Below are 18,945 nucleotides of genomic sequence, written 5' to 3' on the forward strand. Positions count from 1 at the left end.
TGCCTGGTTTCATCTCTAGGTTTTTCCAGTTTCAGCTTCTAAGTACCAGATTTCACTATGTCTTTTTCCAATAGATTAAGTCTTTATCATTAAAGTAGCCTGTGATAAAAAACTTAACTTTCTTCTCTATAAAAATACACACAGATGTAACACCCCTCACAGTAATTAATATTTTTAATGCTTGTATTCCCATAGCTCTATCTAGATCATAAATTAGACAACTGGATCTTAAAAAGCCAGTTTTGGATTGTTATCAGCATGCTCATGTGTGCCTGTTCAACTCCTGTTTCAGAACAGGGAAGAAAGGAAGATGGCATGTTGGAGTCTTCAAGCTGCAGAGAAAGAAAACAGTCTTTACAAGTGTATTTGTTTTGTGTGGTCTTCTTGTGTCTGGCATTGGCTGGTATGCAGCCCCAAAGGTTTCCACATACCACAGCACACTTTGAATCTCTTTCTGAGTCCACAGGCTACAGCTGTAACTGCTGTGCAAGTGCTGCTGCACATGATGCATGTTACAGGTAAACTGTGTCAGTACAGATGCTGCAAGTTTGCAGACAGAGCTGGCTCAACAGCACTCAAAAAACCAAATTTTGCTGCCCTTAGAATGAGAGGCCTGGCTGCTCCTGCCAAGGAGAAGGAGGCATAGAAAGAGGGTGGTGGAGCTGTGACAAAGTGTTGGAAGGAATCAGGAAGAGCCCTGAAGGACCTGCTGCTCTGGCAGCCCCAGTGCTGCGAGAGAGGGCCACATCTGCTTCTGCAAGGGACAGTCCTTACCTCTCAGACCTTCCTCGAATGGCAGGAACAGGTCTTTCTTCCCTAGGGGGAGGGAAGCTCAGACAAAGTAGGCAACAACCTATGGTAATTTTCTTTCCCGAGGTACCCTGTGAAATGCCAGGAAAATACCTATTTACAGAGCTGTCACTGGAAGCACAATGCAAAAAGCTGCATTGGATAAAGAGATCTAAACAACATGGGGAGCAGGGCACCAATTCATTTATAGATTACTGATTTGAATTCAAGCCAAGTAAAAGAAATAACCACTGGTCAGCTGCCCTCTGACAAGCAGCAGCAGCAGTGGTAGCTGTATGGACAAACTGGTCATCTCAGCCCCATTTTTAAACATCATCTGTCTAGAGACGCATGTTTATTAGGGGAGTGCTGAGGAGGCAATAGCGTGTGCTGCAGGTAGCCAGAGGAGCTCCATGGAACATATACTCCTATTACTGCTGTTGTTCATTACAGTTCTGCACCAAGCCATCACTAAAAATAGCTTCTCAGCATAAAAACTCAGACCGCAAGAGATCATGGGGAGAGAGCCCATGTCTGATCCTCGCTAGACTTGTGAAAAGAGTTACTGGATTGGAGAAATTTGGGTAGGCTAGGAGAAGGTGTTGTCCTTGTCCATAGCAGAGCTGGGGGAAAATACTATTTCCAGACTTGTTACATCAATACTTCTAGTAAAGACCAAAGTAGGTCCCAGCTTGCCCTCTGTTTGGGTGCTGATCTAAGAACTTTGGAATGAGCTCCTGGGGCGGCTATGTGGTAAGAGGCAGGGGAAGCTGCACAAGATAGTCTCTGATGGAGAATCCCTGCCCTTCCACAACCAGTGGAGGTCTGTACCAGCTGGTGGGGGAGAGAAGACACTAGTAAGAGATGGGGCTAGTCTGTGGGAAGGGTTTTGGCTGCCTTCCCAGTATTGCACTGAAGTTATGCCTACAGCTGCCAGATGTCAGCATAGGGTGTGGAGAAGAACATGGTTCCCTGCCATAGGACTCCTACTTGCAGAGCTTTTGTTGCTGAAACCAGTGTGCAGGCTGTCCTCCATAAGAGTGCAGGAGGGGTTAGCTGGAGAGGTTTTTGGCTCTGTTCCTGGTCTCACACCAGAGCCAGGCACACAGTTCCCAGACGTTTGTGATCTTTGCTCTGGGATCTTTCAGACTTGTCAAGGCATTGTGTAAAGGGAGGAATTATTTCACTTCCACAAGGAGGGTGGAAATGTTGAGAGCTCCTGCAGAGATCCCTCTGCCTGCTTCTCTCAGGAGGGGTCATCCCCGGGTGAGAAGTGTTGGAGAGAGCTCCATCTCTACTCAGATGAGATCCCCAGACAGCACACTCTCAGAACAGCGGTTGTTGAGCTTCCCTGGCATGATTGTTTCTGGCAGTTTCCATGGTGATCCACAAAACCAGCATAGATCTCTTTGGGAAGGCAAATAATAGAACATGATAGTGCATCTGCCTGGGCAAGGGGTAACAGCCCCACTTTTATACTGTCAGCTGAGTTCTAGGGTCAGTCCTGGGGCTTGCCCCACTCCCTTCCTGAGCTGGTAAGGAAAGCACCATTTCTGTACCCTTCCCCAAAGGGCTCAAAGCAGTAGCTCCCACTTATATATGTTACAAGCTGCCATAAGAAGGTTCAAATGGTACTGCAAATTGTTTTTCGTGGACAACACTGGCAAGCGATGTCAGCAGGCAGCCCAAACAAGCAGTGTCTGATAGCACTTTGACTGCTTGGGATTAGTGGGGAGCACTGATGAGGCGCTCAGGATGTATCACAGCATGGTCCAGCATGCAAGCACATACATAGGTATGACATACCTGTAAATTTCAGGAGAAAACCTGCACCCTGCCCTCTCTCCTTCTATGTCTGAAAGCACATGGACAAAATCTCAAACTTTTATCCTTGGTCATAGATGAAAACTATTCATGGGCAAGGAATAAACTCAATCTTACCACCACAGTACCTTGCCACTAAGACTTCACCCTCTGCTCTCAAGATCTGACCCTGCCCTCTTATTCATTACAGAAGCAGCAAGTGCTGCTGAGCACACTCTTCCCCATGCAGTTTGGAGGTGCCTGCCTGATACCCACCTATTCCTCTGCATGCAGCAACAATTGCCAAACAGCACAGCTGCCAGGATGAAACTACATGGGGAAATGGGTTGAAGGGTATTTTTCTGATCTGCATAATTTTTGTGATTCAGCTTAAGATTCCAGAAAATTCTGGAGGGGAGAGGTAAAAATTATAAAGGATAATATGGCTTTCAAACATGGCCAACAAGCATCTTAAAAAGGAAACCTGATTTTGTGTGCCTCCACCTCTAGGCAAAATGTTCTTGGCTTGGTTTCAAAGGTGCTGGGAAATTCAAGGGTTGGGTTTCTCTGAAAACCAGCCCCAGGGTTGGTTGCACCATCCTGCAACAGGGTGACCTGGAAAAGGTGCCAGTTTTGAAAATGTTATTTTAATTTAATTTTTTTTCATTTTGTAATTTCCTATCAATGTGCTCTCTCTGGGAGGCTAAAAGATTGATCTAGAACTTGTCTTTCATTCTATGCACTGCCTGAAGCAGGAATCCTTGTAAGAGAAATGGCACCTTAGCTGTAGGTTTATATGGTGCTTGGCTTTCATTGTGCTGACTGCTGCAATGTAAGAGACTCCCACTCCTTTCCTCAGGCTGTGCTCCCTTGCCCAAGGTCCTGTGGGTCCACAGGGGAGCTTCTGAAGCCAAGGTCACTGCCCAGCCTCTCCCTCTGTCCATGATTGCCTCCCCTGCTCTGGGGCAGCCCTGTAACCTCAGTCTCAGTGTAGAGGTGTAACCTCAGTCCTGGTGTAGAGGTGTTCTGTGTCTCCTTGCACTCTCAGAAGCCCATGCCAGGATGCAGCACTAGACACACAGCCAATTAAAACAATTCCAGCAGCTACAACACAAAACTGAGTTAGGGCCTTCTGCAAAGGATGTCATGAGTAATTTTTACTTATTTGTTTAATTAGTGTTAATTGCACACAGTAGGAGGTCAGAACTCTGCCTGCAAATGCTCAGTTGGCTGTGAAGTGTGAGTTCTAGAAACTCTAGTCAAGGGGCAGGAGAAAGAGGCGGATTTGCATTCTGTGTTACAGAGGCAGTTTCATTCACAGCAGATGAATGGAATTCTGGGAATTTTTTTCTGGACCAGAAGGAGAAAGAGGACAAGAAGTATAGAAAGTTCATCCAGAGAGCCACCAACAGGGCTAATGGGCACCATAGACCTTGGCACGTACCCCACCCCTGTCCCACATATGAGGGCTAGCTTTGGGTATCTAAACTGGGGGGGACTGGGGGTGTTCAACTTTTCCCTTTAGGGGTTTCCTTTTTGTCAGAAGTGTCTTTCCACTCGTATCTGCAATAGGACATACCGCCAATGAGCTCTGCGCTGGTGTGTCTGTGCAGCGCCGTGCCCTGCGGGCCCGCGCGCTGCGCTGTGCTCTGGCGCCGCCTGCTGGCGGGAGGCGCACGGCGGGGCTGGCTCCAGGGTTTGGGCCGCCGAGGGGACCCTCCGAAGCCGAGCGCCCTGAGAGTGAGAGACGCCTTTCGCTGGTTTCTGCCTTACCAGGGAAACAGACTTCCCAGCGGGAGGGTCAGGCATCGCCCTCTCACAGACATAAACCCAACCTCTGCTATTTAAAACTCATCGAGGTCTTTCTTCAACTGGAATAAGTAGAAACCTTGGATCAGGCAAACACCCAGGCCGTTTCTAGGGACCATTATGGGAGTCTGTGGAGAAAGGAAGTATGAACGGCCATAATTTGTTAAGAGCTCCTGTTGGAGGGGTTCTAAGACTTAGCCCAAACCATGTCTCCGAGACATTGGATGCACATGCTAACATATAATCCTGACTCAGTGGGTACTTGGGTAATTATTCCTAAAAAGCCCATAAGCATTGGATTGTTTTGATAGATAAACATATGGAACTGTGTAAGGGAGAAGGGAAAAATGTTCCTAAGTCAATGATTGCATACATTAGCTATGTTCAGTTCAGCCATTAATTCAAAGAACTATTTTCTCTTTTCTCTATTTCCCCAAATCCGCAAAGCCCTTAAGAGTTTTTTCCCTAATATTCATTAAAGTTGGACCCACTTCCACTCTTAAAACAGGTCAAAATTCAAGCCTCATGTTTTGGTAGAAACCACTTGTCTCCTCTCAGCCTTGTTTTTTTCCTCATAAGAGCAAATTGACATGAGTCATTACCATTTATATTTGCCCAAAGATGATTTTGCTTCTCTGAAGACATCACTGAAATCAAAAGCCATATATTAAACTTTTCATAAATTAAGAATTTTAACAAAACGTTTTTGTGCTGGATCAAAATTACAATGTCATTCTTCTAATGAGCCAAAGTAATGCCACCATTACCACAGGGAGGGGTTGCTTTTGCTTTTATATCTAGGAGAGCTTCAGAGCCTGAACTGCTAGCTTTACATTCCCTCTGCAAAGCAGTGTGTGGCCACACAGAAATGCGAAATGCAAGGTACTGACTCCAGATTTCTACAATCTTGTCTGAAATCAGGGTCCACAGTACTCTATCTGGGCTTAGATTTATGTTTAAGGTAAGCTTGCTGCAATAAAATATATTCTGTGACTTGTAGCCATGTGAATTGTAGGCATAAAAGAAGAGAGGATTCAGGACATCTTCCACCTATTTTCCTGTGCAGGTTCAGGCAACATACCCCTGCTTGCAAGAGGCTGTGCTCATATGGATTTGTGACTGGGTCATGTCTTACTTATAACCTCTGTGGAACAGACAGCACGGTTCGGATAGCAGCAGTTGTGTCACTCCTGAAAACTCATATTTGGTTCTCCCGGAGACCAAAATCTCTGGGAAGTGTCCTGAATTTCCAGTAGCTGCTTACATCATTATCACAAAATCAGTCACAGATGGTGCTTTTGGTGCTGGCAGGTTGGGAAAAAAAATCCCTTGGCTTATATCCTGAGCACATTTGATCTGGACTGACTGGATGGGATCGTGACAGCCCATCATCTTGTCATTAGAACAGAAATACTTTCCTGACTGCAACAAACATTTGGGCAAGGATGAACACTTTCCTTTAAATAGCAAACTTCAGCCTTAAATAGTTACATTTTGCCCTTGCTGTTTGGCTCTGCATACCAAAGTCTTAGCTCTTAGCAACGTGAAATCCCATCCTAATTAGCTACTGTTTAACAATACCAAGCTCCTTCTGTTCCGGAGCTACAGAGGAGGGGAGCATTTCATATCAAGCCCAATGCAGTTCAAGACCCTTTCTGTGGATTTCTTTTTCTCTTTTTCTTTTTCTTTTTTTTTTTTTTCTTTTTCTTTTTTCCCAGTGGAAAATAGCCCTATATGTTAAACCTGAGCCACTCTGTATGAGTAAAAGTGACAGTCAAGAAATTAAACCAAACACAGCCTGGAGAATCACTTGCACAAAGCATCAAGACTCACGTACCTCACTAGAATAAAAAAAAATACCAGATGACACATGCAGCTCTGACCACCATAAATGCCATTGACTAATGATGATCATCCAGACATGTGGGTTTGCACTTGGTCCCTTTTTATGTTATTACAAATACTTTCCTTGCTTTATAGCATAGACCCTGGATTCAAGTTTCTTTCCTGGAGCAGTCTCAGGATACATAGAATGACAAGGCAAAGTCGGGTTTTTTTCAGCCTTTCAAGAAAGCTTGTTACAATCTGTTTCACTTACTAGCCTTGAAACTTTGACCTAATTTCCATCTCACAAACTTACTCCCAATGACAACATTATTCGCAATAATGAAGACTGTATGATGACCTGAAATAGGTCTATTTGCTTTGAATTCTAATATTTTTGTGGTTATATATTTTTGTGTAATTTTCTGTATATTGTGAAGTTGCACAACCCATATGTTCACATTCTTTGAAAGAAGTCTTTTTGTCTTTTGAAGTGAACAAAAGAATCCCTTATTGAAATGGCTTTGATGCCTATTTTAAAGGAAAAACTCCACTGTCATATGACACACTCCAGCAACTGCAGGTGAATATAAAGCAACCTGGTATAAAACCTTTCCTCAAAAAGCTTTGTTGAGATAAACCTAAGGCCACAAGTCTGAGTCACTGTAAATTGGATCCTTGATCCTGTAATATAATATCCAGCAAAGCTTCATTTTTCAGCTCTCAGTGCCCCTAAAGCCCTGGAGTCAGGGACTCAAATTTGTTGAGGTAATTCCAGCATGTTTTGGTTTTTCAAAATCAGTGGGTGCCCCTATGAAGCATATATCACTACATCCCTTGACCTCCCTCTCCATGGAGATGCAGACAGCTCTGCAGAACTGTTCTGTTTTCCTCAGATGACAGAGCTAAAAGACCATGTGCTTAGCCAGCTATGGAGTCTTAATAAGGGCTAGATGGTAGAGGTTGCTTCAAGATAAGATTGTTGGAAATTATTAAGTGTCATGGAGAAATCTGTATTAGTTCCTGTCAGTGACAAAGTTTGTATTTGTTACTCAGACTGGTAACATGTACTTCTTAAAATTATTACTTTTGGATAGCCAGATATCGGAATGGACAAGAACCACAGAGAACTGCTCAGACACTTAAAAAAAAATTCTGCAGATAATTTCCTCTCCTTCTGTCATCCAGCAGGTGGGAGGAGAGCAACACAAATAGTGAACTATAGGGTTAATGGTTGTAGTGTTCCCTGGGAATGCCTGATTTGCATGTGCACAATGCAGAGTGTATCCAGTTGCTCTGATTTTCATACTACTATCTGCCAGCCTCAGGGAACATGGCAGCATCACTCTTAACTCTCTGTCTTGGAAAGAAAGGAGTTAGATATCACAGTGTTTGATATTCATGGGTCACGACAAAGGGACACAGGCTGGGGATACAGGCCTGCTGTCAGAAGGTGGGGGCAGCTTGGACATTGACTTGTCTACCTGTATCTTTTTACTCATTGTGTGCACATCAGTTTTAGATGTTTCTAAGGTTGTCTAAACACAGCTTCTTGGGAATTCCAGAAAACAATGTTCTGCTATGCCAAAAATGCCTTAAAAAACAATAATTAGCACAAGTCTAGTGAGGTTGCTCTGCCAGAAAGTGTTAATTTGACTGCTGAGATGCCCACCTAGTAATGAGCTTTGGTCTTTTTTCCTTATCCTGATCATGGAGCAAGGGCAATGAGAATACAGGAACTGTAAAAATTGGGGTAAGGATATAGAGACCTGGTGAAGTGTAAGGGAAAAGCAAGGAACACCACAGTCTGACTCTCGAAGTGGGGTTTGGGATTTCCTACTTTATCTAAGCTTTACTCATGGGGCAGTGATGTTTGCAAATAAGTAACAGCTAAATGTTCACAGAATTATGAGCACATAAATGTTTTATAGTCAGTACAATACAGTTAGTAGTGTTGGCTCATGCATGGGATTGTGCTAGAGAAACAGCATTATTTGGGGAAGATGTACTTTTTCTTTGTCCTCTGGTCTTATTATGGGAGTTGAGGAGAACATCAATTGATGGTGAAGTCTGTACCTCTGAGATGGGCTAATAAAGAGCCCTTAATTGCTTGTATTAGGATAGACATCCCTTGAGAAAAAAGCCTACTGAAAATGTAGCTGACTCCAAATGGATTTTATAAACTGATATCATCTTTGGCTGTGTTAAAGTATAATAGAATATTTCTCCTTAATAGCATGCCCAATGTTACAATAAAATTTAAAATGGCTTTGAACCAAAAAGCAACTATGGATTTTTTTTTTTTCTGAAGAAGTGAAATTCAGACACTTTTACTCTCAAATTCCGCTTCTATTAGCTTGTATTTTTGCTTTGGAATGATATAAAAGAGGTAATTTAGTTCCCGTTTGCAAAGACAACTACTGAAAAAAACTTTTGAAAGCATTTGGTGGCATAGGTGTGATAGAGGTCAAATTATGAAAGTGAGTCTTACTTATGAATCAGAGCCTAATCTGGGCTTCCTTCTGACTCTCATTTGACCAGTTTAGGATCTGTCTCATGTAGTTTGTCAGCATTTTATAAAACAGAATGTATCTAGTTTGACCATCAGTCTGTGATTATTTTTCCTGACTTCAGCTACCCAGGAGTCAAGAAATAAACCTGAACTACTCATGTGGCTCTATCTATCATTAGTGAGGATAGAGAAACTTGATTAGTCTCCTTGATTAGATGGAGTGCATCATCATGCAGAAGTGTCCAGTTCTCACGACTGAATAAGCAGCGAATTGCAGCCTTACTGTTAAGACCTGGATCTGTCCATAGAAAAAGAGTCACAACTAATTGTGCAGATGACTTTTACAGCTGACCTCAAAGGTTCAGTAGGACCTCTGCTCACATCCAGCTCACTTGATCTGGTTCTGTGCTTATATTTCTGAAGTCGATTTCTAATGACCAGCACCAGTTTTACTAATTATAACTGAGAGCTTTGCAGGATGACTGGGATTATTTGGTATCTAGAACATAATTTCTGGACTCTTCTGGAATAGAAAATTCTATAGATCTCTGGACTGAATATCGTTAAGCAGGCATTCATAGTCAGTGTAAAATATTCAATAATTGTAAGTTACAATATAACAGAAAATCTAATTTCTTTTGGACATATAATGAGCTAAACATTTTACAGGATGATGTTTTTACTTAATTTCATTAAATTCTTTACAAAAAAATCTTCTTAATAATTTTCCAAAATGAAAATTTACTCTTTAGACAATATTATGACAATCCCTATGCAATTTATGCTGGGGCAATACCTATTGATGGGGAACTTTGCTGTGTAAGATAAAGATGAATATTTAATGAAGTAGTTATTTATTTAGCATATCTGTAGAGAGACAGTCTTTTTCATCTGACTCTTCTTAGTCATCAAAAAAGATTTGGGACCATTTAGGTCCTACCCCGCCTAACCCACTGACATTTGTTGGGCTCATGTGTTTACTGTGGGGCTGCTACCAGGACAGCGACAAGATCTGAAAACAGAGGAAGGAAGGAGTTACTTTTTAAAATAGTGAACTAACCTCCCTATGCATCACTTTAATGTGTTCTTCATCATATGCATGTATATGGCAGGTGAAATACCCAATGAGATTAGGAGGCTGCTTGTTCAGGCTTCTGAATAGTCTTCAGTCCTCTGTGATGAACTTCAAACTTCTTTAGGCCTGAGGCTATCTGGTTAAATGGGAAAAATATTCCTATGTAATGCATTCTGAAAGTGACATAACAAAAATAAGGTAACAGTGAAATATCAGCTACTGTATTCAGGGGAGACTGCAAGAGAACTCTTTTGCCAGCGAAACTGTTGTATAACTCAAATATTGACTGTTAAGAAAAATATTAATTTATGTTAATTCTAAAGAAAGTCATTCCTGTATTCATTGCTATGAAGAAAATTAATTGAACCAGCATTCTGAAAATGGCTGCAATAGTTTATACAGTAAAATTACTTGGTTTATTTTGTTCCAATGAAAAAGTAAAAAACTAGTATGAGAAGGAGAGGGCATGCTCTGTTTTAGGTACAACCTCCCAGAATTTTAGAATTATTAGTAACCCAGACCCACAGGTGCTTTAATGCATAATGGCTTAATGCACTAAATAATGACAAAACAAAAGATACTGTTGGAGAAGAAGAATCTCTCAGAGAATACTGAATCAGAGTAGAGAATGGGACAAAACACATTAAAGCTGATGAAGAGAAACTCAGACAGAAAAATATGGCAGATAACTGAAAGCTGTATAAGAGTCAATGGATTTTTTAAAAGTCCCAATTTTGTAAGCATAATAGAGAACAACATTATTTAAAATGCCATCCTAGATCAATGTATGACGTGAAGGCATAGTTAGAAAATAAAAAGCCTACAAAGCAAATAGATAAAATGGGAAATATTTAGTAATCAATATAAATTGGAAGTTGCATAATATAAAAATAGACAAATTAAAAAGACAACAGAGGAAAATCATTGGCTGGCAGGTCTTAAGAAAATAAAATGAGTTTAGAGTATATTAAGAACTACAGAAGTCTTAACAAGGGTACATGCTGCTGCTCAATGCAGATGAGGAAATGACAAAGTTGCAGAAAAGGCAAATATTCCAGACATATTTCTGTTCTGCATTTGGAAAGAAGAAAGATGATGCACTTGTATCACATGGACTGATGAAAAATTTTCCACTCTGTTAGTGACCAGAAGGAATGTAAAGTATGTACTGGAGGTAAATATTTTAAAATCAGGTGTGGATGGCTTACATGGGCATACTACTAGAGCTTATTTAACTGATCTCTAGCCTGCTGATACTGATATTTCATAAATCCTCTAACAGCAAGGAAATAGTAGAATACTAAAGGAGTGTCTGTTCTATAGCAATATTTTTTTAAAAATGGCAAAGTCAATAATCACTGTAGATGTGCACTAGCAAGGCTAACAGCAGTTTGTGGAAAAAATATTAACTGATAAAGAATTCTTTGACAAAGAATAAGAAAATAAAGAGATGTATTTTCCAGCATCACAATAATCTGATTAAAAAGTAAATTTAAAAAAGAAGGCAAGAATAATTTAAGCACCCCTGCCATGAGCAAGAAGATGACTAGAGATGCGCTTAAAGTTCTTTCTAGCCCTACCTTCTGCGATTCTATGAAGACATAACATGGTAACCCACAGAAAGTTCTGACTGGACAAGAGTGAATATATGTATGGGTTGTGAATCCTGCTTGATTTTATTCCTTAAATTGTTTCATCACTGAATCAGGATCAGGAGCAACACTAGATCACTCTTATTCTCTGAGAAATACACAGGACACAGGATGGTTGAAGCACAAGGAAAATAGTCCAGCCAAGTTTGCCTGCTGGACATAGTAAAAAATAAAGCCATGTCACTTTGCAAAAGCCATGGAAGTAGTATTAGCATGAGTTTTAAATTCAGTTCTATACAGTATTTCCATCATTGCCCTAGAAGTAAATAGAAACGCACTGCTGATAAAATATGCACGTATTGGGAAGCCTGGTGGAATGGCAATGATGAGGGGAAAGCATTTATATAGGACATGAAGGATCATCTTCATGTTCAAGCAAAAAGCCTTTTACTAGAGCCAAATGCAAAATTATGCGTGTGGGAACCAGATAGGAGATTAGGAGATGTGTAATCAGAAACTCTACCCTGGAAAAAACAGCACTCTGAGAAGGATCAGGATCATCAGAGTATGGAGCAGTTTTACTCTAGTGAGATACTGTGGCAAAAAGGGTGAAATCAATCCTCAAATGCATAAACATGGGAATAGTGAGTACCAGTACCAGGTTGCTGTTTTTCCCTTTGTGGCACTCATTAGACTAATCATATGCAGGATATTTATTTTCAAAGGTTGCTGAAAAGCTGGGGAATGTGCAAGGGGAGCTTGGTAATTATACAGGATCTAAAGAAAATGCCTTATTGTAGAAACCTTTCAGTGCTCAACCTGTCTGACTTACTGAAAAGGAGATGACTTGATTTATGGCTTGATTGATGAATTGGTACTGTTGGAGGCATAAAATACTTAGCAGGAAAGGGCTCTGAGCAGACTAAGTTGTACTGAGGACTGAGTGGAGGAGCTATTAAGCCAGACAAATTCAAATGAAGAATGAGACACAGAAAATTATTAACCACTAGAACAAGCTAATGTGGTGAATTCTTCATCTCCTTATATCTTCATCAAAATTAGGCATTTTTTATTGCCTACAGTCAACTGCAAGTTGTCAAGAATGAGTTGTAGCTTTTAATACTGGAATATATCCATGAAAATTAATGGTCTATGGTAGCTAAAAGGTCATTCTAGGTGATAGTAATCCCTGAGATCCATTACATTGTAGAAGAAAGATATATTTATTTATTATTATGATTATGTCAAGAAGCAGTAGATAAACGTGCAACTTCCTCTCTGTTTGGACCTTTAAGTGCTACAATTTAATGATAACAAGATGAATTTAGGTTGCCAAGATAACTGATTATGGAAACTGGAGGACTGTAAAAGTCCATTACTGATTTTCTCTCTTTAGATACTCCAGTATAATGTCCCTTTATCAGGTGTATTAGCATAATCAAAGGAAATACAATTTGCTGTGTGACTTCCTTTCTCTTTCTTTGTTCATCTGTCTAGAAATGTCCTTGGCTGTGACATGTATCTATGATAATTAAGGAACCTGGCCTTATTTCAGAAGTTTTTGTTATTCTAAAAGCTCCTGGCCTGTGGAATGTTCTTGGGCAGCTCATTGTGGATATTTGAAACATGAAAGTAGTGAGTCAAACCATGATTTTTATCTCTGAATCATTTTATGTATTCCTTTGACAAATCCACTTGCTACATAATTTCAAATCTCAGAGGAACACTTTTTCAATTTCATTCCTATTATGTAATTTCTCTCAACCATCTTCATTTATCTTTGTTTTTAAATTGTAACCCTTGTCTTTTCCATCACTTCACCTTATCGATTCCCCTCTAATCCCTAGTTTATTATCACTACTTGACTGATGTTTGAGAAATGTATTGTAAGTGACTTAGAGCAGACACTTGTCATTTTACTGTTGATCAGAGCACTTTGCACATGTCGCATCGTATAAATAAAAACTACTGTTCCAAAAATATTTAGTGTCTCAGTTACATTTTGCAGTATAATAAGTAACAGAGACACTTTATGAAAAATAATTATTTATTACAATTATCCCATCTCTGGCACTGACACTCAAAAGCATTTTAGGTAAATCATGTGCGATGTCTTTTCTCTGTCTCCGTTCCTTAGCTAGCTCAAAGTTACAAGACATGTCAATGAAGTGCTAGCATCAGGCTGCTTGCCATTCTAGAAACTCTTCAAATGTAACACCTCTTCACTTATCCTGATGTCCATTGGCTTGTCTCAAAGCCTTCTAGCAAAGGAAATGTGTTCCCTCTTTTACAGCTGGGGAAAACGAGAGAGGTGAATTTGAGGGCATAGGGAAGGCCTGAAGCACATCTGTGAGTACAACTCAAGCCTCCAAGCCTCCAGTCTCCTGCTATTTTTAATGGGAAACACATCTCCCCAAAACAGATTATTGGATCAAGTTGGACTGGACACATACAGGTTTGTAAAGTGGTTTGCCTCTCCCCAAACCTATGTTTGCATTTTGCTGAACCTGGCAAAATAAGAGAAAACAGGATTGCTGCCAAACCCTTCAGGTTCTGTAATTTCCATGTATATAATATTTGCTTTTCTTCTGCCCTTGAATCTAGAATAGAAACCATGAAGGATTCTTTTTAGTTATTGTCATTAAAAATTCAAGCAAACACAGGCTAACTTAGTCAGACATCAGTCACACCTCAGGTAAATCTTGTCTGCTGCTTGCTCTAGAGATCTCAGGCTGCTCTGTTCCAAAGGACCTGTCTGGCATCTAACCCACATGAAGGCAAAGGTGGCAAAAGCTAGTGGAGGACACTAGTTCTCTGCTGAGAAATTTTTCTGTCAGTTGAAAGAGATGATCCCTGAATATCCCAGAGGAAAGTCACAAGCTTTGACAGTCCCTATGAAATAATGTCTTACTAACATTTTTTCCCATTGATACCTTGAATAGGAACACCCATGGAAAGAACTTTCCTAAACAGGGAAATGCTTTGCTGCCTGACACTTTGGTCACATCTCTTAGGAGTAAAAATTTCCTATTTGCAGTGTTTAGTTTCAGAGCCAAGCTCTTACCAAGCCAAAAGGCATGGCAGGTATCTGTTAGAGAAAAATGCTTTGAAGGAAAGAAAAGCTAAATACTAATGTAAGCTTTACTATTATTATCTTTATCTAAAGGAAAGAAAAATGCTCTGAGTAAGGAAATTATTTCAGCAGGCACAGAGAGAAAGCCTAGAGTTTTCAAAAACAGCTCTGGCTTCCTTGGGGATTGCTGTCTAACCTTCAACATTTTGAAGCTGATCCCAAGGACTGCACCATACTACAGAGACTGGCAAAGGCATCATTAGAAGAACAAATGTTTAAATGGCTTCAGTTTTGTGCAGAGAGAAGTTAAGAACCTTGATGAACGCAACTTCTGCCTCTATCCCTTCATGAGTCAACTACTTTCTTAGGAGTGATGAATATGGGGCTAGTGTCTGAGATATAGAAAAAACCCAAGGCCCTGACACAAGCAAAAGAAAGAGAGGAGCCATCATTCCAGGAAATCTCCTCCACCTTGGAGGAACCATGTTTGAAAATTTCCTTCATGTTTTCTTCAAAAAGCTCAGCAAATCCATGGCTTGTATTTATTCTACCTGCACCATAAGGAAAAAGAAAGCAATTTCTATGGTATTGCATGAAGACCTATGCAAGCTGATGTGAGACAGTACATGACTTGTGGTATTCTTCAAAATCCGTTTCCTACTTCATGTATTTGAATAACATTTGTCACCATAGTGGTTGGGGCCCCTTCAGCCAAAAAAATAAATAGTTCCTTCTTTAAATTCCTTGCAGGCCTAAATGTGACTCTTTTTTCCTCAGTTTCCTGTCAGAGAATCCCATGTTTTGGATGTACATCCATGTGGGGTTATTAAATAAACACAGAACATCTACTCTTTATTCTATACACACAGGGAGATGAAATTCCCAATTTCCAATTGTGGAACCTGCTCAGGAAAGCAGGACAGAAAAAGCCAAACTTCCCCAGGGAGGGAAAAACCCTGATTGGATCTTGACAGGTTTTAAACAATTGTTTAAATTGTTTAAAACCTGTCAAGATCCAAGCTGCGGAACTCATTAGCATGTTTAAAGTGAATCAAGAAATTAGGCCAAGCATGACTTAATAAGCCCAGCCCTAAACCCTGCTCTGGAAATATGGATCCCATTCCTCAGTAGTTCTTAAGCAATATCAGACAAGCCACTTGGACTAAACCAGTAAGACTAATTTCCAGGTGCATATTTTTCAAGAGCAGGACTGAATATACAGAAGGGATTAACATCCACTGGATTAAACTATAATTTAAATATAAGGAGTCATATAAAACTAAATTCTGTGGGGAAATAGAAATGCTATGAATCTCAAATTTAGAATTCTTTTAAACTGAAACATGTCTGAACTTCAAAGCCCAGTCTGCAGAGCAAGATCTTACCTCACTGGGAATGACTACAGTGGCAGTGATACTTGTGATATACTCGATACCAGCGTAATGACCACATTAAAGTGTTCCTGAAGACATAAGCAAGTTTATTTTTCTTCAGTGTAACAATGTGACACAAATAAAACACACAAATAAAATTTAAGTGAGGGATTAAGCTCTGCCTCTCACAGAATGGATGAGTGAGGAACCAGCTTGGGTATTGCTGCACTGCACTCCTTATCATGTCCAGATACAGGAGTATAGCTGTAAGCAAATATGATTATGCCACTTTCCAAGATGTTTCCATACAGCCACATGTTATGCTAGACCCAAATAAAGAAACCCTTCCAGAACCAGACAGGCTGGTGCAGAAACATCTGAACTGGTTTTGGGCACACATATAGGAACTAGATCAGGTATTATATATGATCTATGCTATTTCAGAAAAAGACAACACACACATGAAGATCAGCAGCATTCCCTGTGCCTGTTTACAAGTGGCTGCAGAGAAACTAGAGAACCCTTATATCACCACGAACTCTTTTCATCTTGGACCCAACTTCCTGTGCACCCAGAGCATCCCAGTCTGGATGCTCTGCAGAGAATGGTGCTCACTCCCAGCACGAGGCCTTGGGGAGCTCAAGCTTCCTTGTGAATGCCTGACAAAAGGGCAGTTCTAGAAATTGTCTGCCTTTGTCCCCAGTCTTCATCCTACTCCCACTTTCACTGTATTATAATCTCAACTTCATTCTTTTTCCTCTCTTCCTTTACTAGCTCAAGCTGAAAGAAAGAAGGCTGAATAGAATAATAACAGCTCTTCTGGGCCAGCTAATGCAGCTAGGGAGAGCTGAACAAGCTCTCAGGTGTACAGCACCACCATCAGGTGCTCACTCTGACATTTCTCCCTCCTGCCTGTCGCCTCAACACAGTAGAGTGTCTTCATTCCTCTCACCCTGCTTCACTGCCTCCTCCTTCCTTTCTCCTCATTCTGGGAGCCCTCTCCTTTACCCTTACCTTTATCCTTATCTCCTCCTTCCTCTCTCTGCATGATGTGACTAGACAGGAGAATACAGATTTATGCATTCCCTACATGTGCTTCTCATTTTTTCTGATCCATCTTTGGATGTTGATTTCTCCTTCTTGTAGGTGAGCATCTCTCAGCTCTCTTCTTCCCCTCTCTTTGACCTTTCCTCTGCTCCTTGTAAGGCATTCTCTCCTTTCATGGTGTGAAACATTCATAGTGTCTCATACTGTGAAATTATCTCTCTCACGCTCTCTTGACTATATCTCTAGCATGGTCCTCGGTGCTTTCAAAGGATGCTATTTCACAATAAATACATAAACACTGCTTCAGGCTGCTGTCTTCTCCAACTGCCTAACTGGATATGGTATTTTAAGGTGCTCTTTAGAACATCAAAGATGTCTTAGCTATTTTACCATTTTCCTTCTCAGCTCTGTTGAAATTTATACAAAGCAATTGTGGGGTTTTTTATCCAGCCTGAGGTCACCAGCACAAGCAGCGCTGCCCTAGCTTGCACAGCTAGGCTGCTGAGGCAGGGCTAGCTGCGCGTTATTCTCCATTTCCCCTTTAAAACGCTCCATCTTTCTGCATCTCCAGCTCTCACAGTGAGATTGTGCAATCAGGTGACTCGGTGACAGGCTGGTTTGCTGCATTGTGGCATCCTCGGAGCAGCTAGAGAGGTTTGTACACAGAGCTCCCCGGGCGAGCGCAGAGGAACGCGGGGCAGCAGCCCGGGCACTCCGCGTTACGCAGAGCTCTCAGCGCACGGCCGCGGCGCCTCCGGCGTGTGCGGCGTCTGCTGGCCCTGCCGCTCTGGGGCTGAGGGAGCCGCCTCTCCAGAGAGCACCTGCTTTTAACAGAGCCACTGCTGCCAGACATCTTGAGAATCCTTCATCATAATTGATCTGGGGCCTGCACAGATCCGATGTTGCCTCATTATTGGGACTATTTATTATTGAAACCAGAAATGCTGAGTCATTAAACAGAGGTCATAAAAACATCCTTATTCTGCTAAAGGCATTAGCTCATCATTTCTGGTACTACAGAAGGTAGGAGTCCTTGTGCCTGTGAGAAAGAAAATGTGGACTGCATCAGAGGCCTGGGAAGATCAGACAAGAGCCCTAAGTCAGTAACCCATTAGGAAAAGCAGGGTGCTGGTTAAAGACAGATCTCTGGGCTCAAGATCAATTGCCATTTCTGCATTTGTGTCACTCCAGGTTACCATTTTATCCCAGAATATGTTAATGTCTCTCTCTGGAGACGGACAGAACTAAAAACCTTGCGCACTTTTATCTGAAGACTATAAGGCATTCAGAGGCACTACCCAGTTACCCCTAACCGCAGAGAGCTGCCAGTTACCTGCACCTCCGTTCTTTCAGAGGGAAGCCAGAGGTACGGAGGCGGCATTTGTTTGCTTGATTTCTCATTCCAAAGAAGGGCATTTTTTCCTGTGTTCTTGTGCTGCCGAAGAGTTAAGGTAGCCAGAGAAAGGATTTTAATTTATTTTTACTACCTATGCTTGAAATTTATTTTCTTACTATTCTTCCTCGGGAAGTTTTCTGAATCTGGAGAGATCCTTCTGGGTGGAAAAACACATTTTTCAGAGATTGTGTTTCCCTATTTTAATACAGAAGCTGCAGACAAATACTTCCTTTGATAGCTGCGTTTGATTTCCTGCACTGCAGGAATATCCTGTAAGCGTCCAGATGCCACAAAAGGCGCACGGGGGTTACATCCCTCAGCTGATGTAGTGTGTGTGTTTATTTGTTTTTGTTACAAATTTCTTTGGAGGAGTAAATATGAAGGACTCGTACTGCAGACTCAGCAGCCAAGGCGCACTGTGCTACTTCGTATTCCCGGCCGGAGCCAACACTCCAGGCGTTTGGGAAGGGCAGGGTGCTCCCGACGCTCACCTGAGCACACACGAGCCCGCACCGGCAGGGTCCGGTTCTCCAGGGGACGCAGGTCCCTCCCTTGGGGCTACCCCGCCGCCTTCAGGCTCTGTGCCCCGCGATGGCCCCGGGAGGGCTCGCCGGGCCGGCCCCCCGCCTGCGGGCCGAGGGAAGCGGCTGGG

At 41.6% G+C, this 18,945-nt stretch overlaps 1 protein-coding gene across 1 annotated transcript in view; it reads left to right on the top strand.

Moving 5' to 3' along the window:
- The first annotated feature begins 17,433 nt into the window (after window positions 1-17,433).
- TMEM229B (transmembrane protein 229B) overlaps window positions 17,434-18,945 on the top strand; it is a 33,131-nt gene continuing 31,619 nt past the window's right edge. The window contains exon 1 of the mRNA XM_031064358.1: window positions 17,434-17,551. The gene's annotated coding sequence lies outside the window, so the exon portion shown is untranslated. The remainder of the gene's footprint in view (window positions 17,552-18,945) is intronic.

Source organism: Geospiza fortis, unplaced genomic scaffold (genome assembly GCF_000277835.1).
Source record: "Geospiza fortis unplaced genomic scaffold, GeoFor_1.0 scaffold54, whole genome shotgun sequence".
Taxonomy (NCBI): Eukaryota; Metazoa; Chordata; class Aves; order Passeriformes; family Thraupidae; genus Geospiza; species Geospiza fortis.